General features: G+C 40.2%; 1 protein-coding gene across 5 annotated transcripts in view; it reads left to right on the forward strand.

Moving 5' to 3' along the window:
* The first annotated feature begins 14,685 nt into the window (after positions 1-14,685).
* The window catches only part of LOC123510326, a 732,954-nt gene continuing 720,471 nt past the window's right edge, over positions 14,686-27,168 (forward strand). For 3 of the 5 annotated variants that reach the window (XM_045265385.1, XM_045265388.1, XM_045265394.1), the window contains exon 1: positions 14,686-15,028. The gene's annotated coding sequence lies outside the window, so the exon portion shown is untranslated. The remainder of the gene's footprint in view (positions 15,029-27,168) is intronic. The other 2 variants (XM_045265389.1, XM_045265383.1) reach the window with 2 other exon arrangements.

Consider the following 27,168-nt stretch of genomic DNA (forward strand, 5'->3'; position numbering starts at 1 on the left):
TCTCCCTCTCTTCGATTCGTGGTCCTTTTCTCTCCCTCCCAAATGCCTCGTTACTATTTGCATGAGTGGGAGGGAGAGGGAGAGGGAGAGGAGGAGAAGTGGGGTAGTTACAGAAAGAAGACACAGAGAGGGAAAGGAACTAAGAGAGGTAAGATATTGATGGAAAGAGACAAATGAAATGGACCAAGGATAGAAAATAAATGGATAAGTATGGGGAAGGGAAAGAGAGAGATGTGTGGGATAGGAGGAAGAGAGAGAGGGGAGAGGGAGAGATGGGAAGAGAAAGGAGAGACAGATAAAAGAGACAAGAATAGATGGATGGATAGAGAAATATACATGAGAGAGAGAGAGAGAGAGAGAGAGAGAGAGAGAGAGAGAGAGAGAGAGAGAGAGAGAGAGAGAGAGAGAGAGAGAGAGAGAGAGAGAGAGAGAGAGAGAGAGAGAGAGAGAGAGATTAAGTTTTTGGAAAGCTATGGTTTATGATATATAACAGAATATCACAGGGAAAGGTGAAGAAGGAATGGAGGGAAGGGATTATTCTCTCTCTCTCTCTCTCTCTCTCTCTCTCTCTCTGCTGTAATGTTTGCTAATCTTCTTCTTATTGCTGGATAAGAGGTACTGAGATCCTCCTCCTCCTCCTCCTCCTCCTCCTCCTCCTCCTCCTCCTCCTCCTCCTCCTCCTTTTCGTCCTCCTCCTCCTTTTCGTCCTCCTCCTCCTCCTCCTCTTCGTCCTCCTCTTCCTCCTCCTCCTCCCTGCCCACCTGCATTACCTTAATTGCTCTCCCACACCAATTCGCCTGTCGGGAGAAGGAGGAATTGGCAAAAAATATATATACTAACTGAAGTGAATGGAATGGAAAAGTTTATGCTCTCTCTCTCTCTCTCTCTCTCTCTCTCTCTCTCTCTCTCTCTCTCTCTCTCTCTCTCTCTCTCTCTCTGTTTTGTTTTCCATTTCCTTTTTTTTCTTTCGGTTTATTCAAAATCTCGTGATATGTACTGCTTTCCTCCTTTTCTTTCCCTTTTTCCTCATTTTTTTCCTGTCCTTCCCTCTTATTTGTTATGCCGTGGGTAATGTCCTCCCGTTTATCACGCCAGCCATATGTCTTCCTCTTGTCCTTCTCACTCCCTCTCCTTCTCCCCCTGCTCGTCTCCCTCCCTTTCCTCCCTCTCCTCCCTTTCCCACATCCTCCTCTTGCCATCCTCTCAGTAATGGGTAAAATATTGGGAGTCACTTTACACTTATCATTTTGTTAAGTAGTCGAGGTTGTAGGTGAAAAAATGATATATCGTGTTTTGTTATTAAACTTTATAATATTGAGACGTATTTTTACCTTATTGTTTGATACGATTATACGATTTTATTTGCATTAGGAAGGGTCTATAGCGGTCAGAGGGTTAATGGCAGAGTCTTTGCTGTTCTAATCCCAACTCATGTTTCTGGAGCTGTGTGAAATCGCCAAATAGTAACCAGAATGAATATAAAAACGCGTCCTAGTACTGAAGAGATTAATTTGATCTATTACTCTTGTTTTTTTCTGTTATTATTTGTTATTCTATATTCACTCTTCTTCATTCTATATTCCGTCTTTCTCTATCTACCTTCCTTTGCTTCAGTCCTTCTGTCTATCAATTATCTCGTTACCGGCTTATTATCTTCCTCTTACTCTAATTACCTGTCTACCCTCCTCCTCCTCCTCCAATAGATAGACTAATTTGGGAGGTCAACCACTAACCCTGCCAAGACATTTGTCACCTTAATGAGTTGTCACGTTACGCACCTGTTAGTGGGAGAGGAGGAGGAGGAGGAGGAGGAGGAGGAGGAGGAGGAGGAGGAGGAGGAGGAGGAGGAGGAGGAGGAGGAGGAGGAGGAGAAATGATGTAAAGTTAGCAACATAAACACATTGGAATTTAGAGGGGGAAAACATACAATAAAGACAAACACTCCTAATTATTACCTCTTCTTCTTTTCTCTTTCCCTTGCTTACATTTTTACTCCACTATTCAATTATCCTTCCCTTTCACTTGCCCTCCCCTCTCTCTTTCTCTCTCTCTCTCACTCTCCCCTCTCCCTTCTGCCTTCCTGTATTTTCTATTTAATCGCAGGTAAAATGTACTACAAACAACAGGTAAGGTAGAGTCCAGGTGTCCTCAGGTGTCCCCTTAATGTTCCTCCTCACCTGACTTAATTATTTAGTTCACCTGCGAGAAAGAGAGAGAGAGAGAGAGAGAGGGAGAGAGTGAGAGTAGTGAGTTGGTGTTTTAATTCCGTTTTTATGATGTTTGTCTATCCGTAAGCCGACTTCTTAACTCGCTCCCCTCTCCCTTTTCCCCTCTTATCCTCTTGATTCCCCTCTCTATGATTTTCCTCTCTCTCTCTCTCTCTCTCTCTCTCTCTCTCTCTCTCTCTCTCTCTCTCTCTCTCTCTCTCTCTCTCTCTCTCTCTCTCTCTCTCTCTCTCTCTCTCTCTCTCTCTCTCTCTCTCTCTCTCTCTCTCTCTCTCTCTCTCTCTCTCTCTCTCTCTCTCTCTCTCTCTCTCTCTCTCTCTCTCTCTGTGTACCCAACACCCTCTCTTCATTTGGGAAAAAATCATAAACACTTAATTTCAAATAGGGAGGATTCTGTGTGTGTGTGTGTGTGTGTGTGTGTGTGTGTGTGTGTGTGTGTGTGTGTGTGTGTGTGTATGTATGACATTTGATACTTTAAAGTGTTAGGGGAGAAGTAAATATCCTAACCACATGCTAAGGGCAATTAGTCTTTACAATAATTACACCCCTTAACTTCATCTAATTTCTTCTTTTTTTCTCTCTCTCCTTCCTTTCCTTATTCCTCATTTCCCCTTTTACTTCCTTTCCTTCACTCTTTCCATCCTTTTGTCCTTTTATCCTTCCTTTTTTATTGTTCCCTGCACTTTCCTCTCCACCACCACCACCACCACCACCACCAGCCCAAGTATACCCTCCAGTGTGCCAAGTAGCGCCTTTCGAGTGTCATAAATTACTGGAGCATTCAATTCTTCCTCCTCCACACCGAAAGCAGCGGCAGGATTTGGCGGAGTCGTAGAGAGAGAGAGAGAGAGAGAGAGAGAGAGAGAGAGAGAGAGAGAGAGAGAGAGAGAGAGGGAGAGAAGCCAGAGACAAATGGTGAGAAAATTGACTATCGTTGTTGAAAATTTGTCCCAGTGAGAGGAAAAATTGCCGTTAAATCTTTGTGTGTGTGTTCTCAAAAGGGAGAGAGAGAGAGAGAGAGAGAGAGAGAGAGAGAGAGAGAGAGAGAGAGAGAGAGAGAGAGAGAGAGAGAGAGAGAGAGAGAGAGAGGAGACATTTTTTAAAGAACGGGGGGAAGATATAAGTTAATAAAGAGGTGAGGGAAGGGAAAGAGGAAGAAGAGAAAGAAGAAGAGGAAGATAGAAAACAGGAGGAGGTAAAGGCAAAAAGAAAAAGAGGAAGGAAAAACAGCGAAAGGGAGAGAGAGAGAGAGAGAAAAGTGGTGATATGACGTTTTTATCATCCAGAGAGAGAGAGAGAGAGAGGATGGAAATGTAGCGATATTTTCCCTGCCTCTTTCGTATCAGCAGTGCGTGTCGAAGCCAGATTTGGAAAGTTTTGAGGGGTGTGCAGAGAGAGAGAGAGAGAGAGAGAGAGAGAGAGAGAGAGAGAGAGAGAGAGAGAGAGAGAGAGAGAGAGAGAGAGAGAGAGAGAGAGAGATGAAACATGAGAGAGAGAGAGAGAGAGAGAGAGAGAGAGAGAGAGAGAGAGAGACAAACAGAGACGCTGAGAAACAGAATTAACTAGGTTCCTCACGAAATCCTAAGTCTTGAGTCGTTTGGTTAAGAAAAAAATCTGTCATAGGAGCGAAGGAGCGGGGAATGAAAGGCAGGACCGCGAGGAATGGCGAGGAAGTCCAGGATATAACACTAAAACTAAGACAAGGTGAAGAACATGACGGGGGCAGGAGCGGCAGGAGAAGGATGTTAACGTAGGATGAGGTATATGGTTGTAAGTTGAAGAGAAGGATAAATAGGTAGGAATAGGAGGAAGAGAAGGAATATTGTTATTGTAAGAGGAGGATAACATGAGAACAAGATTAAAAACGATAAGGAAGAAGGATGAGGGCTTAGGTTACGTAAGATAGGAATGAAATGAAGAAAAATGAGGATAAATGTGAAAAGGGGGATAGAATAAAGGCAGAGATGACACAGAATGAGATTAACACACTCAAAAAATGAGAAAAAATGGAAAACAAAACAAGATGAAAATAATACAAAACGAGAAAGCAAAAGAAAAAAAAAACAAAGTAAAGAAAACAACAAAAATGAAAAGTAAACAGAAAGAAGAGAATAAGACGACTAGACATAACAAACCAAAACAAAAACACCATCAACAACAACAACAACAATTACAAGTCACTACACAGATCCTTCCGAGCAATATCCTGTTTAGTATCAAGCAGTGTTTCTGGGCGAGCCTGGCTGAGGAGGAGGAAAGCATGCCAGTGCGTATTTGGGAGCCCCGAGAGAGCTTGGAGAAGGAAGAGCAAAGTTGGGCATCACTGTAGTATTAGTCTGAAGGTGAAAGCAAAGGAGGAAGAGGAGAGAAGGAGGAGGAGGAGAAGGAGGAGGAGAAGGAGGAATGGAAGTGGATGCAAAGGACGACGAAGAGAAGGAGAACGAGAAGGAGGAGGTGGATGTAAAGCAAGGAAAGAAAGGATAATAAGATGAAAGAAAAGAATGGAGGGAATTCAAGAGATGGATGAAAGGCAAGGAAGGAAGGAAGGTAGTAGTAGTAGTAGTAGTAGTAGTAGTAGTAGTAGTAGTAGTAGTAATATAAGTAGTAATAGTAGTAGTAGTAGTAGTAGTAGTAGTAGTAGTAGTAGTAGTAGTAATAGAAGGCGTTTACTTTTGACATGTCGAGGTATATTAACAGCTTCACCAGTGTCACGTTGCTCATTTCCATAATACTCAACTTACTTCTTCACAGCTTCGCGTCACGTTTGCTCTCGTTGACTAACTCCTGGCGAGGTTGCCCGTGTCCGCGTCATAATTCATATTGAAACTTGCTGGCTTGTTTTGAGGAATTGAGTGAAGTATATAATGTTGAGAAAGTTGGCCAGTGATAAAGTAAGAAACTGTTTGAAAAAAAAGTACATTGATGAAGATTATAAATGTAGATCAATAGTCACTTGAATTTATGACGAAGTATTCTACAGTTTTGTAAGGAAGGAGAAAATCAGGTAAAACAAAAATAGATGAATAAGAAGATAGATTCATTGATTCATATATAGATACAAAGTTTTATAGATCTTAAACTAAGTACTCTACAGTTGTAATGAAATAGGAAACTAGATAAAACAAAAATAGGTAAAGAAATAGGTTGATTGTTTGATACATAGATAGGTACAAATTTATATAGATAGATAGATGAATAGATAAATAAGTTGATAGACAAATATACAGATAGATAACTGTATAGATAAGAAGATAGATACAGAGATAGTTGTATACAAGATTGATGGATTCATAAATAGATGAATAGAAAGACACATAAGTAGAGGATATAAAAAAAAATACAGGAAAAAAAAGTGAAATATGAAAAGGAAAAATATTTGCATACAACCATCAACATATACACAGACAAACACAAGCAAAGAAAACAGGAAACTGGAAACTGGGAAAGTACTGAAGCTATAAATAGAAAACTACACAAAGAGAAACATAGAGAGAGAGATGAAAAGAATGAGGGAGATGGGGAAAGAAAGGAAAAACACACCAGAAACCAACCAATAAGCAGCGGAAAATGGCAAAATCTTAAGGAAAACTGAAAACACTGAAGCTAGAAATGCAAAGCTACACAAAGAGAAACATAGAAAGAGAAAATAAAAAAGGAGGGGGAAATAAGGAAAGAAGGGAAAAAAAACACAAGAAACCAGTGGAAAATGGCTAAATCTTAAGGAAACCTGAAAACTGGAGACTGGGAAAGTACTGGCACTATGAAAACAAAATTACACAAAGAGAAAGAGAGAGAGAGAGAAAAAAAAATGAGAAAAATGAGGAAAGAAGGAAAAACACCGAAAAAAAAAACAATAAACAGCGGAAAATGGCTAAATCTCAAAAAAAAACTGAAAACTGGAAACTGGAAAAGCACTGACGTTATAGATACAAAACTATACAGAGACAGAAAGATAAAAAAGAGGAGATTGGGAAAGGAGGGAAAACCAACCAATATGCAGCGGAAAATGGGTAGATCTCAGTCTGGGAGAAATATTGGCCAACAAAAGCGCGGGAACAGGTGGAGAGCAAGGCAGCAGTCACAAAAACATTATGGAGGGTATTTTTGTTATATCCATCAACCCGTGACCGAGAGACAGGGACAGGACGGAGAGGCGAGTTAAAAAAAATTGTACCCGACTGCTGAAGGAGGAGAAGGAGGAAGAAAGGGAGGAAAAGAAGGAAGAGGAGGAGAAGGGTGGAAGAAAATAATGAAGAAAAAAAGGGAAGAGCATACCAGTGAAGAATAAGAGAAGAATGTTGGAAAATGAAAAAGAAGAAGAGGAGGAGAGTGAAAGAAAGTAATACAAAAGGAAATGAAGAAAATACCGATGTAAAATGAAAGGAGGAAGAGGAGAAGAGGAGGAGGAGGAGGAGGAGGAGGAGGAGGAGGAGGAGGAGGAGGAGGAGGAGATGAAGGGTGAAAAAAGCAATATAGAAGAAAAGGAGAACAATATCGATGTAGATGTAACTGAATAAAACAGGGAAATGAGGGGAAGGAAGAGGAGGAAGAGAAGGAGAGGAGGAAGAAGAAAGAAAACGAATGAAAGAAAGAAAGATATTTTGTTAAAAGAATTATTGCTAGAGAAGAAATGTGAGAAATGTGAGAAACAACAATTTAATAAAGAGAGAGAAAAAAAAAGATACGGGAGAGAGGGAGAAGAGTGAAAGCATTCCGGAAACAAACCAATATGGAGCGATAAGAGAGAGAGAGAGAGAGAGAGAGAGAGAGAGAGAGAGAGAGAGAGAGAGAGAGAGAGAGAGAGAGAGAACAATAACTGTAAATTCAACTATCAACATTTACTACACAGACACCAAGACACATTGTAAAAGGAAAAAGAAACGAAAAAAAATAAAGATCAAAGGAAACAACTGGAAATTAATAAACGAAATGAAGAAAAGAAAGAATGAAAATTTCCTGACTGACAATCAATTTATGTTTTTTTTTCCCATTCCTGTCTTTTCCTTTACGATGTTACGCTCTCTTGTTTTTTTCCCCTGCCGGTGTTCCTGACGCTCCGCTGTTTCCTTTCCTGTTTCTACACCTGAGTTACCACCTGTCTGTGTGTTTGTAGGCCAGAACAGGTGATTGAGACCTTTTATTTCTCTCTCTCTCTCTCTCTCTCTCTCTCTCTCTCTCTCTCTCTCTCTCTCTCTCTCTCTCTCTCTCTCTCTCTCTCTCTCTCTCTCTCTCTCTCTCTCTCTCTCTCTCTCTCTCTCTCTCTCTCTCTCTCTCTTCTTTCGTCTCTTTTCCCTCCATTATTTCCTTTCCTCTCCCTTCTGTGCTTTCCATCCCTCTTCCTTCCTTTCGTCACTCTTCCCTATCTCTCTCATCCTTTCTTTGCTCTTCTTTCCTTCATTCTTCCCTTTTCTCCTTTCCATTCCCTCTCTTATCGTCTCATTCCTCCCTTCCCATTTCTCCTCTCTCTATCCTCACTTACCCTCCCTCTTCTCTCCCTCTTCCTTGCTCAATCTTGTGCTTAATGGAGACACCAAAAGAGGGGAAAAACTGTATTATGGTGAGATGACGAAGAGGTTCACAAATATTATCTTCCTGCTGTAGCAATACCAGTCCCATCATGAGCCAATCAAAGCGTAGGATTAGCTCTCGGCTGTACGTCCTGCCGGTGGAGGGGTAATGGAGGAGGAGGGAAGGGAGTTAGGTGGGAAGAAAACAATGAGGAAATGGAAAAAGGTAGAAAGGAGGAGAGAAGGGTGGTAAGGAGGTAAGGAAGGAGGGAAGTGGTGGAGGAAGGAAGAATGAGGAAGAGGAAGGCAGGGATGTAGTAAAAGGATATATGTGTAAGCTTGAGTTTCCTTCTTCCTCTTCAATTTTTTACTCCATCCTTCCTCCTCCTCCTCCTCCTCCTCCTCCTCCTCCTCCTCCTCCTCCTCCTCCTCCTCCTCCTCCTCCTCCTCCTCCTCCTCCTTCTCGCGTGCTTGTTGTGCAGGTGTCAGGCGCAGGTGTGTGTCGGAGAAGCGGCTTGGATGGAAAGTGTAGCAGAGTATAGATGTTGGTGTGTGAGGATGCGATGGTGGTGGTGTTGGTTAGAGAAGAAAAAAATATTGTTATGAGATAGATAGATAGATAGATAGATAGATAGATAGATAGAGAGAGAGAGAGAGAGAGAGAGAGAGAGAGAGAGAGAGAGAGAGAGAGAGAGAGAGAGAGAGAGAGAGAGAGAGTCTATATGCAGTATTCTCATTGTTACAGATACGGATGGAGCTGCAGGACACAAGCAGGGATGGCCGCGCCTTGCAACAGACCCACCTGCGTCATCGGTGAGTGTTCGCACCTTCCTTAATCAAACTAGTTCAATTAACTTGTGGGGACTGCTGATTGCGAGTGTGCGTCCTCGTGAAGCAGTTGGTGAGGTGTTCTTGTTTACACGCCCAGCTTCTCCCTGTCCCTTTGAATTCAGATGAGAACTCAGGTACTGTTTGCTTGGTATGGATCGCGGGTCCCTCATCTACTATTGCATGGAGTCTTGATGGTTCTCAGATGGTTTAGCAAGAATGTATACATGTTAGGTGCACAGAAATCTGATATTTTGAAGAATGATTTAATATATGTTTAATATTAGTAATGGTAAAGTGTCAGAAAGATTACCTGTTACAGATGCCGTGTCCCTTAATTCCTTCAGTACCATGGTGCGTTTCCATATTCATTCTGCTTACTATTTGGTGATTTTATACAGCTTCAGAAACTCATGTGAGGATTGAAATAGTGAAGACTGTGGCCATTAATCTTCTGACCTCCATACTCGTAGACTCTTGCTGTTGTCAATAAAATCGTACACAGATCTCAAGGTAAAGATGTGTCCCAGTATTGAAGGGGTTAACTCATCAAGTGTTACAAGTGTACTTGGTGGTTCTGAGATGTGAAAGCATAATGTTGTCAGTAAAGTGTCATAGAAAGATTACCTGTTATAGATCCTGGGTCCCTTAACTCCTTCAGTATTGGGACACATTTTTACCTTGAGGTTTGTGTACCATTAGACCATTTTATTGACATTAGGAAGGGTCTATGGAGGTCAGAAGATTAATGGCCACAGTCTCCATTATTTTAATCCCCGAAATAAGTTTCTGAAGCTGTATAAAATCACCAAATAGCAAGCAGAGTGACTATGGAAACGCGTCATGGTACTCAAGGGGTCTCGTCTCGTATTAAAGAGACTCATGGAGATCCTTAGATGTAAAAGATAGTGTCAGTAAAGTTTCATAAGAGTTTGAGGTCGCTGGTAAATTTTCAGAGGGCAGCTTGATGATGAAACAGAAGGGACTCAAAATCTTCAAGTCTATATAAGAACTTGAAAATTGGAGGTGTCAGACATTAACAAGAGGTCTTTATATGCATCCACAAAAAAAAAGAAAGGAATAAAAAAAGACTTGATTATAATTTCTATATAGTTAAAAGAATCATCGTTCCTTTAAAGCTCATTTCATAACTAAAACCCACTCTTTACTTACACACACACACACACACACACACACACACACACACACACTAACAAGAGCACCTATTAATTATCTACTCCAAGACAGCCTTTGACATTAGTTTTTCCTCCTCTTCTTTCCACTTCTTTCAACTCACATTTTTCCCCTCTCGAAATGAAACCGTCCCGCGCCAGGCCTAAAGACAAGCCCCCTCTGAATATTTATTTTTCCCCCTCATCACGTTTTAATATATTCCCTATGCCTACTGGTTTCCTTAAGGCCTATCGGAGTTATTATGGCAGATGAAGGGAACACGTTTTAGCTTGAGTTGATACGGAAATTTACTCCTTAATTGTGTATTTGTGGATCCTTCTTCCGGCTTCTTTTCTACTGTGTGTGTATGTAATATTTTCTTCTCAGTCTGTTTATATTTTATTTCCGTATTGTTATTTTTTATCATTTTCCACGAGTTTGTGCTTTTTTTTCTTCCATTTTCTTACAGGTATCATAGTTTTCCATTCCACTCATTTTTTTTTATCTTTTCCTTCCTTATTGCTTTTGTTTTCACGTTTTTCCCTTCATTCTTTATCTTTTTTTTGCAATTTGATGTTTTTTTTCCTTCCTTTAATTTTCACACCAGCACATGCAATAATTTAGGACAATAGAAATACTGCACATGATTTTTAAAACCTTGAGTACCATGACGCGTTTCCATATTCATTCTGCTTACTGTTTGGTGATTTTATACAGCTTCAGAAGTTCATGTGGGGGATTTAAATAGTAAAGACTCAAACCGTTCATCTTCTGACCTCCATACACACTTCCGAATGTAAATAAAATGGTCTAATCATACCCAAATCTTAAGGTAAAAAATGTGTCCTAGTATTGAAGGGGTTAAATTATCCACGAGAAAGGAAAGTCAATTAAAAGAATGAATTTTCCAGAGTCTATCCCATTACTTAGTTTTAACAGTTCAACACACACAAAAATAAAATGTCTGAGTGATTTATCAAGGTAAAATGTGTCACGTAACAGGGAAAGAATTAGACAAGCGAGACACGCTACATGATCGCTCCAGTGTGAATAATGGATCACTGGAATAACAGATAGGTAACTTCACAATTACTTCACTCCGCTACACTTGTGGGGAAACTTTTACTGAAATATTAGCCTTCCCCTTCCGTGGTCTGTTTCCCTCTTGTGTATAAACGTTTTTTTTTTCCCTCCTTGGCATTAATTTTCCTTTTGTTTTAGTTCACTTCAACATTTTTTTCCTTCACTCATTCCTTTTATCTCCTTTAATTTCACTTTTTTCCTGATTTTCCTCTTCTTTCTTACCTCTTTCTTATATTCCTGCTTTCTCGTCCTTCCCTCTTCTTATCCCTCTCAGTAAAGCTTTGCTTTCTCTCCATCATTACTTTCCAAAGGTTTTAGTTGAAGATGCTCATGTTTTTGTGGATATTTTTATAGTTCTGGTGATGGATTGGCAAGATTTTTAGTTTATAAGGAACACATGTCTTGAAAATACTGCTAGTCGTCTCTGTGGCCTTGGAAAATGGTCGTAGTGAGAGAACAAGGAGTTTCTGAATATGGCCTTTATTCTCATCTTCTCTTTATCTCCTTCCTGTTTTCTTACCTTCTTGTCATTCTCTCTCTCTCTCTCTCTCTCTCTCTCTCTCTCTCTCTCTCTCTCTCTCTCTCTCTCACCCATTTTTTGCACCTTTTTACCTCTTCTTTCTCGCCTCACCAGGTAAATATGGCGTAGTCTCCCATTGGCCTCGCTTTAAACGGAACTTTTGAGGGAGATTTGGTGATCTGGAATTCGCAGGTTCAGAGAGAGAGAGAGAGAGAGAGAGAGAGAGAGAGAGAGAGAGAGAGAGAGAGAGAGTCCTAAGCAGGTTGGAAGTGAGGGAGGTGGGGTAAAATAATGAGAGAAGGGAAGTTACAGAGTGAGGGAGGATTTTATTGGCTTAAATTAGGCAGATGAGGTGTTATCACGCTTGGGAAATTAAGCTCAGGTGGGGGAAGTATGAAGTTAAACTAAATTAAGGTGTTGAGCGGAGCGAAGAATGAGGTAGAGAAGACAATAGGATCTGAGGTTAATACGATGATGCATGTAAGAACAATAAAACTAAATGTTAAGAATGGAGAAAGAATGAAGACTAAAATAGCGATGAATTGATTGAAAAAGAAGAAGAAAAGTAGACTAGGAGAGATAAGAATGATAAAAAGGAGAATAGCAAAAGAGAATGAGGGAAAGAAGAAAAGAGGATAAATAAGAAAAAAATAGAATTAATTGCTAAGAAGGGAGAAAGAATAATTATCAAGAAAACGATGAATTAACTGAAAAGTAGAAAAAATGGACTAAAAATGATGAGAAAAAAGAAAAAAAAATAATTAGGAGAAGAAGGGAGAAAGAATAAAGACTAAGAAAATGATGAATTGAAAAGAAGATGAAAAAGTAGACAGGGAAGACTAAGAATGATGAGGAAGAAAAAAGAAATTGCATAAGGAATAAGACAAAGAAGAAAAAAAACATGTGAATATATTAAGAAAAAAAATAATAAAACCAAATATTAACAAGGAAGAAAGAATAAAGATAAAGAAAACGAGAAATTAATTGAACGAAGGAAACAAAACAAGATATTCAATAAATACAATAAGGGACAAAAATGATGAAAAAAGGAGAAAGCAAAAAGCAAATAACAGACGATCGAAAAATTATGGAATGAAGGAAATGATAAAAAAAAAAAAAATGGAAAAAAGTGCAAAGAATGACTGAAAATAAAAGAAAAGGCAAAGAAAAAAATAGAAAAACTTTAATGAAGAGAAACATGTAATGGGAAATAAAACAGAAAAAAAAAATGAGAAAGAGTAAAAAGAACTTATAAAGGTAGGAAAAGGTGGTTTTTGATGAGAGAGAGAGAGAGAGAGAGAGAGAGAGAGAGAGAGAGAGAGAGAGAGAAAGATACTGGAGGGAAAATAAAATGAATAGGCGAGAGGAGAAGAGAGATAAGAGGAGTCCATCTAGGCCTGTGAGCTGCTGGGTGATTCGTGGGCGTTAGATAAGAGAGAGAGAGAGAGAGAGAGAGAGAGAGAGAGAGAGAGAGAGAGAGAGAGAGATGAACCAATGACAGGACTTTCTTTTTCTTTCACGGCTACGGGCTTCTGTTTGTACCATTAGTTTTTATCCCCTCTCTCTCTCTCTCTCTCTCTCTCTCTCTCTCTCTCTCTCTCTCTCTCCGTGCCCTACTTAAAGGCAGAAACACATCCTGCGCCTAAAGTCATACATGCATATATACTTTTTTCTCTCCCCCTAATGCAATATTCGCTAGTGGTTCCCCCCCGCCCCTCGTAGTCTCTGGAGGCTTGTAACGGGGAGAAGAGGAGAGAAGGGGGTAACGGAGCGTGTGAGGGAGGAAAAGCAGGAGAGAAAAGAGGTATATGAAGGAAAGAAGGAGATAGAGAAGCAAAGTAGAAGTGGAAAGGAAAGGAATAAGGAAATAAATAATATAACAGTCAAGGAAGAGGAATAGAGAAAGTAAACAGATATTGAAGGTCATAAACGTAAGAAAACATTTGAAACACTTGGAGATACTTTAACCAAATGAATTACAAACATAGGAAATATAAACACGATAGAAAAAAAATAGATAAAGCCAGAATAAGATGGGAAGTGGAGGAGAAACATTTGTAAACAGAAAGTAAGACATCGATGATAATAAACGTGAGAAAACCTTTGAAACATTTGATTACCACTTATCCAAATTAATGACAAACAAAGCTAAGAATAAAAGAACAGAAGAAATGTGAGAAGGAACGTAGGAAGGAAGGAAGGAAGGAAGGAAAGAAGGAAGTTTGGGATAGGGAAGGTTTGGTAACAGCCGAGCATTGGTGAAGGCTGTAATCTGCTTATGCCGCTCACCTTCGTTATCTTAAAGGGTAATGCAATCTCCCTCTTGCACCTGGAAACTCCCTTACCTGCCCACCATTATGCAAATTCTAAGCTGGGAAAGTCAGACCTATTTCTTTTTACCTATTTTTCCGCGTGACAGTTTCGAAACACACAGACACACGAACACACATACACACGCCGTCTCGCGCACGCTCCCACGCACACAGTTAGGAGTAAAGGGAGATAATCGTCTAATGAGTGTGAGGACAGGTAGACCGACAGGTGTGTTGATGGTGAAGCTTGTTTACACCTGGTGCTAATTAAGAACAGATGTGCGGCTTCCACGAGAGAGAGAGAGAGAGAGAGAGAGAGAGAGAGAGAGAGAGAGAGAGAGAGAGAGAGAGAGAGAGAGAGAGAGAGAGAGAGAGAGAGAGAGAGAGAGAGAGAGAGAGAGAGATATGCTGGGATGGTGGGTGAGGAAAAAAATAGACAAAACGGCATTTGATATATTTATGTGCTTGATGTTACCTGTGTGGAGAGAAAGCGGATTTGTGAGACTTCTGGACACTTGTGGTGGTGGTTTTGGTGTTGGTGTTGGTGGTGGTGGTGATGCTTGTGGTGGTGGTGGTGTAGTGGTTGGTGTTGCAAGCATTACAGTTGGCAGTTCTTTGCAGTATTTGTGGTGTTAATGGTGACTGCTGGTGATGCTGATGGAGATAGTGAGTGGTGGTAATGGTGACGGATGGCGGTGACTTGGTAAGATTATTTGCTGTTTTAAAATATCAGTTATGTCTCTTGTATTGTATTTTTATACCGGAAGTAGATGTCATTAAAAATACACTTACCACTAATCTCTATTTTGCGCCTTTGTTCGTCTTCTCAGTGACGGAGCGCCCCCTGCCTTGGCCGTCACAGCATTAACAAGCCTAACCAGTGAAGCTGAAGGATAAAATCGTCTACCTTGATGCTAAAACATGATGCGGCAACTCACTGTTAGATCCTCTCTCTCCTCTGCCGCCCGACCAGCCTGTGCCTCCTGCCTCCGAGCCTCGGTATCTCAGTTGTTGCTTGGCTCTCGTGGACGGAGGAAGTGTGTCGCTTGCCTCCTGTCTCTGTTCTTGAGATAAATACCTTGTGAAGTCCCTGGATCATCCCCTCTTGCATCACCCGTCAGGTAGCCGTAAGGTGTAGAGGTGTAGGCGCCTCTTGCCCTGACGTGGCTGGATTGTGTTGGTTGGGTGTGTTGTGGAGTTAGTGTTTGTGTTTCTTGCGGATTTCAACTTTCGACTTTTCGTTGCTGGCTCTGTGTGTTACTCTTGGTGTGTTACGCGGTGTTGCTTTTTGAGTTGGAGAGGAAGTGGTGTTACTGCTTGCTGCTGCTGTTGTTGCTGCTGCTTCCTGTTACCTGCTGTCACCGGCTGCTGTTTTCTCAGGTGTGTTTTGAGGGGAAGTTGTGGTGTTTTGTTTATCGGCTGATGTGGTTGTGATTATTGTTGTTTGTGGTGTTATTGTGTTTGTGTGTGTGTGTGTGTGTGTGTGTGTGTGTGTGTGTGTGTGTGTGTGTGTATGTGTGTAGGTAGGAAGTGCCCCGCCCTCTCCCTCCTCCGCCTCCTCCTCTCTCGTCCTTCTGATGTGGTCATGCAAGAAACCTGTTTGTAAAGGTGGTGTGGGAGAGTGACAGTGTTTTCTCCTCCTCCTCCTCTTCTTAGGTCACACTTGTTTCCAAATGTTACTTTTCTCGCACGGATTCCTTTTCTGCTTCCTATTCCTTCCCTCTCCTGCAATTCTTATTAATACTACTACAATTACTGTTATTTCTTGTCCATGATTACCGTTTCCCTTTCGGATGCTTGTTCCCCTACTCCTCCTCCTCCTCCTCCTCCTCCTCCTCCTCAATGCTTTCACCTTCATCTCCGTTCTTTAAGCCTTGAATATCATGAGAGAATGTTCGATTACGTTGGCGGGACGGAAGTAAGTTGGATCAGATACAAGAACAAGTTAAGTAGAGAGAGAGAGAGAGAGAGAGAGAGAGAGAGAGAGAGAGAGAGAGAGAGAGAGAGAGTCGTGATGTGTATTATAGTGTTTGTTCTGAGTTTGATGTTTGAATAATGAATGTTAGTGTTGGAGTATTCTTTGAGGTCTTGGCGTGGGAATATTATTGGGTAAATCTGCGCTGAGGGAGTTAAAGGGCCGGGCAGAGTGGTGTGCGGGTGTGAATGTTTAAAGGGATGCTGAGAGTGGGAGATAAAATGTTGAGAGGGAGAATGTGGGTCATTAAATAGAATGTTAAAGGGAATGTGTGTGCGTGTGTGTGTGTGTGTGTGTGTGTGTGTGTGTTGTAATGATGGAGAAGTGCAAGAGTGATATTTAATTGAGTAAGTGCTGTGATATTTTAAAAGGAGAACGTGTATCTGCTTAAAGTTTTAATCTGTGGTAAGTAATACTAAGTGACTTTAGGGACATTGTTACATATTTGTGTGTTTGTCAATATGTTTTCTTTTTTGTAAATGCCTATATGTCTAGATTAATATTTTTCCCTTTTCTGTCACTTTCTTGATACATGGATACCTTAGCAGCGTGCCCATTGTAACTGTGAATGAACACTGTTTCACACATACTCCATTTCATTACTGCCATAATATCTTTTCTCGTAGGTTGGTATTTCCTCATTCAGTGAACGCTGCCTCACACTTACTCGATTTCCTTACTTCCTTGCTTCCATAATCCTTTTCTCGTAGGTTGGTATTTCCTCATTCAGTGTCTTCACAACAGCACTCGCGACACATTACCGCCTTTGTGTCGTATTTATTGCCACTAGGAACCAGTATGTATTCAGCCTGTAACGTTGCCTCACACCGCTCACTGTGTATGTCTCCAGACGCTCATAAGACCCTCAGGTGACCCGCAGACACTCGTGCTACACATTACTCGAAAAGGAGATAATACTTTCTCCTTCTCCGGGTAAAACACTGCTGCGTTCCCACGGGGGGCGCTGTGATGGCACCTGAGGGAGAGAGGGACGGACGGTGGTTTAGCGGGTGAAGACCTTAATTAATCGTACACAGGTACCCAGACGCTGCGCTCAGGCCTCAATTAAGGTAATGAGGCTGTTTAGGCATGGCTCTGAGGAGGGCCTAGATGTTGACAATGAAAGGTGTGTGTGTGTAGTGAGAGACTCAAGGGATGGGTGGGGAAGGTGGAGAAGGATTGGAGGACGAGAGGAGACTGCCTTGTAGGAAAAGAAAGGTGAAAGGTTAGGAGAATAACGGAGGAAGAGTAGAAGAGGATAAGAGGAAAGGGAGGACCTCTTATTGGGAGGGAGGAAAAGTAAATAGGCTTGTTAGGAAAGAGAAGAAGAGATGCTTGGAAGAGTAAGATAGGAAAGAAGAAAGAATGAAAAGGAGAGGTTAGACAGCGAAGAGTGAGAGGTTAAAGGAGTAGTGGAGGAAAGGAGAACATCTTATGAGGAGGAGGAATAAAAAACGGAGGGTTGTTTGGAAGGAAAGAAGGGAAGGGTTGAAGAGTAAAGCAGGACATTTTGCACATGAAGGAAAGTGGCATGAAAAAATAAAGGGAATGTACTGTAATGTTTAGGAAAAGGAAAAGTGGAGAAGGATTTAGTTGTGGTAAAGGAGACGAGGAGAAAGGAATATTATTAGTGGGGAGAAGACACAGAAAGGAGGAGGGAAATGATAATGGTGAGTAGGAAATAAGACGATGATTGGTTAGGTAAGAAGAGAAGGAACAGTGTATTGGAAACTCGGGAGATGAAGGAATAAATGAAGTATAATAGAAGGTACGTGGAAAACTAAGACAGGTGGATTGATTTGAGGGTAAAGGTTAATTTTGACAGCTGATACCTCTGTTATTGTGGTTCCGAAGACGGCAACACTCGCGGCCCCTTAAGACACCATTAAGGTTTTTATTTACTCTACCAGTGATTACAGAGTCCTTGGGGATCAATGAAGTGCTGCGTGTAATTTCATTCCTCTGGTAGTTTAGGAGTTTGTAAATGTTTAGTTTTAGTGCCCCCGTTATATAATGTTTGCTGGAGTGTTCATCTTTTAAATAGTGTGTTTATTCTGATTGCTATTTATTTATTTTTTTCATTATTTTTCTATTCCCTCATTTGTCTAATTAAAATGGAGTTGAAATGTAGGTAATTTTTTTTTTTATATAAATGAAAGGAGGCCTCTTTTTTATCGTGCAAATATACGTTTCAATGGATACTTTTATAATAAGAGTTTCGCAATTGTATAGATGATTACACACACGCACACGCACACACACACACACACACACACACACACACACACACACACACACACACACACACACACACACACACACACACACACACAGCCATTATTACCTGGAGCTGCTGCAGGTGAAGCGAAGGTGCAGTAATTAAGGTAGATGGGGGGCGATTACCTGTTCTTTATGTTCCCGTGCTGGGGCGTCTTTCCCTACCCGCCGCTCCCCTGCAAATTCTCCACTCCCTTCTCCCTTTTCCCTTCTTTCTGTTCTTCCTTGCTTAACCTTCTCTGCCTCTTGTCTTCCTCCTTCTCCTCTTGTTCTTCTGTCAATTCCTTTGTTTCTATTCCCCTCCTTTTTCCTCCTATTCCCCATTCACTCCTCTTTTGTCCCCGTTGGTCCATGTTTCCCTTCCCTTCCTCTCTCTTTCTCTTGTCCTGCCTGTAATCTTTTCTCTCTCCCATTAACTCTCTAAAAATTGTCTTTATCTTCTCTAACTTCACGAATTTTCACGTTCATATTTCCTATCGAGAGAGGAGGAAAGAAAAAGTGGAAAAGAGAAGAGGAAAGTGAAAGAAAAAAGGAAAGAGGAGGAAAGAAAAGTGGAAAAGGAAAAACAAAGAGAAGTTGTATTTGATGTTGATTATGAATTCTCTCTCGTCTGCAATTAGATTAAAAATTTTCCTTGTAATTCTTGTGACGAAAGAAAGTAAGGAAGTAAAACAATCTTTCGTGTTTAGTGTTGATTTTTCAGTATGCTAAGAAAATTGTTAAGAAAGAGTTCAGATTGTTATTTTTGTAGTAATATTTTTTGACTTTCATTATTTCATTCATTTATTCTTTCTTTTTCTTCCTTTTTCCTCTTGTTCATTCTTTCATTTTTTTTTTCGTTTTCTTGTGTTTCTCGCATTCATTTATTCATTATTTCTTTAATTTCGTCCTTTTAAATTTCTTATATTCTTTTCTTTCTTTCTTTCTCTCCATTTCTTTCTCTTTGCTTTTTCCTCACCCACTCCCCTCTCTCCTCGTTTCCTCTTAAGTCCAGTTAGGCAGATCCTCTTTACTTCCCAGAAACACCTCTCCCCTCACATCTGCCCTTTGCATCTTCCCCTCACATCTTCCCCTCACACTTTCCCCATTCTCAATTTCTCAATATTTTTCCCTCGCACTGAAAGAATGTTTAAACCTTCAACATCATTGCTTTTCCTATTCTCCTTTCACATTCTTTTGCCCTTTTTGATATTTTTTCATTTTCCTTTCTTTCTCTTTTATTATCATCTGTCTCGTCACTTTCGTGTATTTCTCTTGTGTTATATAATCATCTTCTCGTCATATTCACTTCTTTCTTTCCACTCCTTGTTCTCTGCTCTAATTTCCTTGCCATGGGTTGAAATTCTCTCTCTCTCTCTCTCTCTCTCTCTCTCTTCCTCATGGTATAATTGTCTTTGTTAATTAAATTTCACTAATAACATGATAATACAGCGACAGTTTGGTGTTGTTTTCGTGGTAGGAGTTGTTGTTGTTGTTGTTGTTGTTGTTGTTGTTGTTGTTGTTGTTATTGTTTTCATAAGTGACATTTATCTTATTCTAACTAGTATAGCAAGAACAATAACTACTGCTACTACTACTACTACTACTACTACTACTACTACTATTACTACTATTACTACTACTACTACTACTACCACTACTACTACTACTACTATACTACTACCCCCACCACTACCACCACCACCACCACTACTACTTCTATTCCATTTTCCTTCCATTCCTTTCATTATTCTTGTTCAATCGTCCTCCTTCATTTATCCTCGTGTCGTCTGTTTGTTTGTATTTTTTTTCTGTCCTCCATTCCCTCTTCCTCTTTGAAATGCAAGGGAGAGCAACATTTTTCTCCTCTTCTCTGCATTCATCTATTTCTTTTTCTCTATTTTTCTCTTTCCTCTCGTGATTTGTTACCTTGTTTCGTCATTTTTCGTTTCCAAAATATGAAAGTAATTTGCATTTTCTCGAACTTGTATATTTTTGGCTTCCGTTTTTTCTTCGTTTCTTGTGTTAACGTGTTCATTTAGTTTCTTCATTTACTTTTATTTGCATTAACGTGTTGTAATTTCGCCTCTTTATTCTTCGCTTTCATTTCCTTCACCACCAACAATTGCCTTTTTTTATTGCTTTCATTTCCTCTCCTGAGCTTCTTTTATGTTTTTGTTCCTTGGTTTTCTTTTTCTTTTTCTTTTCTCTTCTTTTTTTGGTATGTGGGTGTTCACTTTCGGCTCTGTAAACCTTGACCTGACCTTTTGTCCTCTTTTTTAAATTGCAAGGTTTTCTGTGGGTTTGCTTTTTACAGTTTTGAGTTTCGTTTGAATTTTTTTTTTCCTCCCTTGTCTCTTTCCCTTCTATTGTTATTTGTATTTCAGCATCTTTATTTTTCTCTCTATTTATTTTATGTGTACTAATTATTTTTGCTTTTATTTTCTTTAGTTAGTGGTTGTTTTTTTTTCATTGTCGTATATTGTGTTTGATTTGGTATGAGTTTTATTTTCTCATTCTTTTGCAATTCTTTATATTTCACTGTTCTTTAATTCAATCCTGTTATTGATCTTTTAAATCTCTCTTTGCTTCGTTTTCTGTTCGAATCCACATTTTTTCTCTTTCCTCTTTCACTTGTTTACTAATTCGATTATTTTTTTTTCTACTCCCAATTACTGTTATCACTTTTTTTTGAGTTTAGCTTGCCATTCATTAAGTTCTTTTTTACAATGAGCCATGTATATTTTTTAACCTGTGTTTCTATGCCCCAATTATTATTTTTTCTCTCTCTATTCCATTCTATTCTCGCTTTTTCTATATATTTTTTTCTTTACCTTCATCCCTCCCTTTGTTATGCTTTTGTCCCCCTTCTCTCTCTCTCTCTCTCTCTCTCTCTCTCTCTCTCTCTCTTCTGTTTTGCCTCTTCACCTCCTTAATTTACCTTTTTCAGCCCCTCATCATTATCATTACAATTAGCATAATACTCTCACAACTCTTCTCTCCCCTCTTTCCTTCCTCTCTTCCCCTTTTTCCTTTCTCTCCTCCCTTTTCTCCACTCCTTGTTAGAGAGAGAGAGAGAGAGAGAGAGAGAGAGAGAGAGAGAGAGAGAGAGAGAGAGAGAGAGAGAGAGAGAGAGAGAGAGAGAGAGTATCAGTGTCCAATTTCGTGTTAAATTTGTGTAATTCTGAACACAGACTGACGAATTTTGGAAGGAAATGAACGTGGAATGTGTATCTATTCTTTATTAATTGGAGAAAAGTTCGTATACGTAGCAGCAGCAGTAATAGTAGTAGTAGTAGTAGTAGTAGTATAGTAGTAGTAGAAGAAACAGGTGATAGTGGTGGTGGTGGTGGTGGTAGTCTACCCTGTAAAAATCTTTCCTCCCCGTTTGAAATTCCACTTGTGTTCGAATCCACACCTGTAAGTCAGTGGTACCTGGGGAGTGGCGTTTAATTGAGTGGAATGCCTGGACCCTCACCACCTGTCCTCTCTCTCTCTCTCTCTCTCTCTCTCTCTCTCTCTCTGTCTCTAATTCATAACCAAGAGGGGAAGATAGATAGACAGGTCTTTATATTGGCCTCACCTGCAGCACAGAGATGTCAATAGTTAATGCCAGGGAGGAATAGTTGGAGTCACGGGTGATTCTCTCTATAAACAATGCAAACCTTGTCATGGGTAATTAGTGGGACTGACTTGCTTTTCTTCTTTTTTTTTTTTTTTCTCTCCGTTCACTTTCCACCTCCTCATTAACCCTCTCCGCTCCATGACGCTGGTTTTGTTCTATTTCAGTCTACGGTACAGGGATTTTTAAAGTTCACTGTTAGAGGAATTTTGAAAGTGCAGTTTTTTTTTTTACCTTTTATTTTAGTTTTGTGCTTGACGATTTTTTTTTTTGGTAGACGATTTATAAAAGTTTCAAATCTAAATTTCCAAAGTCTTTCATGTGCATTCTTTCCTGTTTTATTTAATTTCTTCGCTGTCAAATCAGTGTTTTTCTCTCCCATAATGTTTAAAGGGAAGACATAATAGTACTAAAATCTTTCGAACATTACTTAAACACTAAGGTCACAAAAATAACATGTAATTTGAGAGAAAAAAAAAAAAACTAAAATTCCTTTATTTATCAATTTTTAGCGTGGGAGGCGAGGGAGGGGGATTTAAAAGCGCCAGCAATTAATACAAGTGGTGATGTTGCACGAGTTTAATTAAGGCATAACTTTTTGAAAGCGTCAGTTTGATATTTAATTGGTCCCTCATTAAGGCAAGTTACAAGTCAAACATTTGGAAACGCCGCACTTAACCCTTTGCCTGCTATTTGGTACATCTTTCCTAAATCACTAATCACTCGGAAACATCTTTACTTGTTCTTCACCTATCTCCAATCCTTAAACTGTGTAGAAATTGCAAAATCTCTTCTTTCATCCCATACTTTATTGCAGATGCTTATAAAAATTTCATGTATAGGTTTTAGTGCTTGGAATGGTTTTGTATCGCAGTGAAAGGATGAAATGGTGATGATGATGATGATGATGATGAAGATGGTGGTGGTGGTGGTTATGACAAGTGATGAGGATGGTGATGGATGTAAATGGTGATGATAATGATAGTGAGTTGTGACGATAGTGGTGACTGGTAATGATGACCGTGATAGTGAATGACGGTGGTGATTGTGGTGGTGCTATTTTTATGATGGCAAGTAGTGACTTTAGTTTATGTTGTGGTGGTGATTGTGGTTGTATTATGACTGTGGCGACTGTGGTAGAGAGAGAGAGAGAGAGAGAGAGAGAGAGAGAGAGAGAGAGAGAGAGAGAGAGAGAGAGAGAGAGAGAGAGAGAGGGTATACGGATAGGTAGTGTCAGGATGAAAAAAACAAACATATTACCTGCAACATTCCTCTCCCAGGTGCAATATTTCTTCACGTAACGCGTCGTGTCTCACGTGTAGCGCGAACTCGCGTTTAATATCCTGTCCTAGATTTCTTTTTTCTTTTTTTTCCTCTCTTCACTGGAATTCGCATTACATCACTCACCTTTTGGTTTACTCTTTATTGTCAATATTGTTTACATATATGATTGTAAAACCACTGATACGGATACTGACACTACTACTACTACTACTACTACTACTACTACTACTACTACTACTACTACTACTACTACTACTGTTTTCCTTCTGAATTTGCCGGAATTTTCCTGAGAAGCTTCATCATTGTAGTTATAATGGGACAGGGGATCCACTTTCACTCCCAGGAAATAATACTCTCACCTGTGTTTTAATTAAGAGACAATCGAGGTAGTAAATACCACTGTAACGATATCCTGTTGTAATTAACATTGAGGTAAAACATCTTATTAAATTACGTGAATAATTTGTACTTAATTGCGTTGTGTAGTTAATTTGCTGATATTTTCTCTCACTCGGGTACAATATCCGGGAAAAAAATGACTGCGTATCCAATTTGCAAGCACTATTATTGAAAAGGGATAGCAAATTTTGTAATTCAATGCATATTTCAAGATTAGCATACAAAACTATTTGGTTGCTTTCCCATAAATATTCATGACGGGTTTGATGCGATGTCACGTCACTAAAACAATTAACTTTCACGTTCACGAGCCAAACAAGGCAATGTGTGAGTGCGAGGAGGGATTGGTAGGGATCCTGGCTCTGTAAATATGATTCTTACGTTTGTCTAAGATCGTGATTGCTCTATCGCCCGTATTCTGAACCGCTTTGCTCTTTCACCGTCACTGCTTTCCAAAGGCTCCAGTTGAAGATAATCGTGTTTTTAAGAGTATTTTTATGGTTTTGGTGATAAGTTGGCAAGATTTCTAGCTTACTAAAAGGAGAAATGGTCTTGAAATACCGGCTAGTTGTCTCTGTGGCCTTGGAAAATTATAGTGAGAGAGGAAGGCGTTTAAGAATATAGGCATATATTAGATGGTCGTTAAGGAGGTACGCTGCTTGTGTTCTTGAGTCAAAGCTTCTTTTCCGTAACATTTTACACTTCTCTAAGGAATATGCATCTGGGAAAGTCTCAAGTCATGTACCTATTCTGATTTTGTTATTCTTTAGCTCTTCAGTCACTGTTTGTGGCCTGTGTCATGCGGTGGCGCCTTGCATGATGTGGTAGTAGCTGTGACTTCTCTGATTATGGTGATGTTGACGCTTTTACATCACTGGAATCTTGAAAAATAAAAGTATAATATGTATATGTATTAAGCCAGGTGGTTGTATGTAGCTTTTTCCCGCGCTCACTAAAGTCAGACTTATTATTGACTTGTACAAAATATCTTTATCGGAGACTGTATTGAATGCGTGTTTTCCTTTTTTTCAGGATTCAACAATTTTTTTCTCACTTTGAAGTCCAATTTTTGAGTTTAATTTTTCATTGTTTAGGAATAGAGTGCAGGTATTACATTTTTACCTTCCATTTCTTTTTTCCATTCTATTCCATTGTGCATATTATTTCTGTCCCCAGCGAGGCGTCGTTTGCATTTCAATACGCTGCACTAAAGGCCTTGAAAACGATACACACCGCTGGGCATTGCGTGTATGATGCGTATTGTGAAGTGCAGCGCAGTGGAGCGTATTCCATATGGCAAGGCACGGACTGGTAATTGACAGTTATTAATTTCAGGAGTAATCAAGTGCAGCCCGTGGAGTCAGGTGAGGGAAGGGGATGGGAGGTGAGGGGAGGGTCAAGGGGGTGGAGCGGCAGGGTTTAGATAAGGTAAGGGATGGGGATAGGGGAGGTGTGTGATAGAGGGTGTGGTGATGGATGGTTTTGATGACGTGAGAGAGAGAGAGAGAGAGAGAGAGAGAGAGAGAGAGAGAGAGAGAGAGAGAGAGAGAGAGAGAGAGAACACTAGCCTGCATTCTTTAACATCATTGCGTCTTCCTGCGAAAGATATTGGTGTTTTCAAGAGAGTTTCCATGACTAGTGATAATCTAGTAAGGATTCTGCACCGTCCAATTAAAAACATCTTAGAACCATTTTAGAGTAGTATATTTGTAGTTTTCGGGAATGCTTATGACTCTAACGTTAATGAGAAAGACAACTACATGATATCGCTGACTATAGTGATAATTTAGTCAGGATTCTGCATCATCAAGTGAAAAGCGACATCTTAGAACCTCTCTAGTATATTATATAAGGAGTTTTTAAGATTACTAATAACTCTGCAGCGTTAATGAGAAAAACAACTACCTGATATTTAAGTGCAAGGTATAAGCATTCTGAAGAGTATTTCTATAATTCAGCCTAGTTAATAAACATGATAAAGCAGTAAGTGAAAAAAAAAACATCTTATAACCACTACATTCATGTCCGTGGCCTTTGAAATTCATCGTAACGTGAACTCAAACCTTTACAAAATACTGACGGAGCTGCCAAGACATGTCCAGAAGCGGGAGGGCGAAGAAGAGCATTCCTGGGTTAGGTCGTGAGTGCAAAATGACAGGAGTGAGAGGAGTGGGAGAACCAAGGTGTGTGAGGTGGAAAAATGACGTACGGAGCATGGAACGTCTAGGAGAAGGTGAGGACGGGAGAGGGAAGTGAGAGGTGAGAGGTGAGATGATGCACGTTGGGTGGAGGCTGCTGGAGATGAGGAGTCTGTCTGCTGTGGTCTTGAAAGGGAATGCAGGAGATGGGAGAGCCAGCGAGAGTGAAGGAGAGGGGTGAATAGGGGGTGAGCAGCGTGGGTGGGTGAGTTTAGCGAGGGACATTAGCGGAATTAAAGTGAATCCTTTCAAATGTAGCGATGCGTGAGATTTTTTCTGCTACTTTTTATTGTGATGGTGAAGACTTGCCTGCCTTGCTAATCTGGCAGGTAAGGGCGAGTTTTGCCTCTTGAGTGGGTAAGATTGCCGCCCATAACACCAACGTTAGATATTTGTTCTTATTGCTCATGGCAGAAGACCATAAGTAAAGGAGGAAGAGGAGGAGGAGGAAGAGGAGGAGGAGGAGGAGGAGGAGGAGGAAAAGGAGGAGTGGAAAGACAAGCGGTGAATTGCTTTCTCATCTTCCTGAAATTAAAAGTGAGGGATTATGAACTGCACACACACACACACACACACACACACACACACACACACACACACACACACACACACACACACACACACACACACACACACACACACACACACACACACACACACACACACAGGCCACATAAATTCCTTTTAATTTCATGGTCAAGTTGGATCGAGAAACTGGTTTTGATTTGATTTGTACATACAACTTTTTCTACACCGTCCCATCCATCCTCTCTCTCTCTCTCTCTCTCTCTCTCTCTCTCTCTCTCTCTCTCTCTCTCTCTCTCTCTCTCTCTCTCTCTCTCTCTCTCTCTCTCTCTCTCTCTCTCTCTCTCTCTCTCTCTCTCTCTCTCTCTCTCTCTCTCTCTCTCTCTCTCTCTCTCTCTCTCTCTCTCTCTCTCTCTCTCTCTCTCTCTCTCTCTCTCTCTCGTGTGCATGGGGGTATGAAGACGCCTGGCTTTGAAAGACAGTCGGAGGGAGAGTGAGAGAGGGAAGGAATATAATAGTGAAGTGGAATATGGAGAGAGCGATGCAAACAGTGACCAGTAAGGAAAGAAGAGAGGAGAGTGAGAGAGTGAAGGATGAAAATAGTGAGGCAGTCGAAGGGAGAGGGAGAAAGGAAGAGAGAGAGAGGATGAGAGAGAAGGAAGAGAATGAAAGGAAAAGACAGAAAAGAGAAAGAGAGAAAAGTGAGTTTAGATTTAATGGTGATTTTATTTTAGGCTTTATTTCTATCTCTCTTTTTCTCTCTTTTTCTGTTCTTTGTCTTTATATTCCATTTCCAACCATTATTCTTCAGCATTTTCTTTTTTCCATTTGCACCGAAAGCCAGATCCTTTCAATTTGCCTTCCTATAAATATTTAGGCCTTTTATTTGTATTTTTATCAGTTTGTCCCTTTTTTTACGAGTGTTGGTCCCCATGCCTCTCTTATTCCCCCTTGGCGGGCATTATTTCCTCTCTGTCTGACCCTTTCCTCTCTCTTTTATCTTGTTTTTTTTTCACTTTTCTATTCATTCTCTTCTCTATTTCATGCGATTCGTTCATTTCCTTCATTCAGTTCTTTTATCATATATTTATCTTTCAGGGTTATTTTCTTTCTTTTCATTTCCTCTCCTCTTCGTCTTCCCCTCTGTTATTTTCTCCGATTTCTTCCTTTTATTTTCTCTCTTTCTTCCTCTTTCTTTGTTGCAGACTTTCCCAGCATCCTCCACTCATCCCTCAAACACCTTTATCACACCTGGATTTTG

Source organism: Portunus trituberculatus, chromosome 28, assembly GCF_017591435.1.
Source record: "Portunus trituberculatus isolate SZX2019 chromosome 28, ASM1759143v1, whole genome shotgun sequence".
Taxonomy (NCBI): Eukaryota; Metazoa; Arthropoda; class Malacostraca; order Decapoda; family Portunidae; genus Portunus; species Portunus trituberculatus.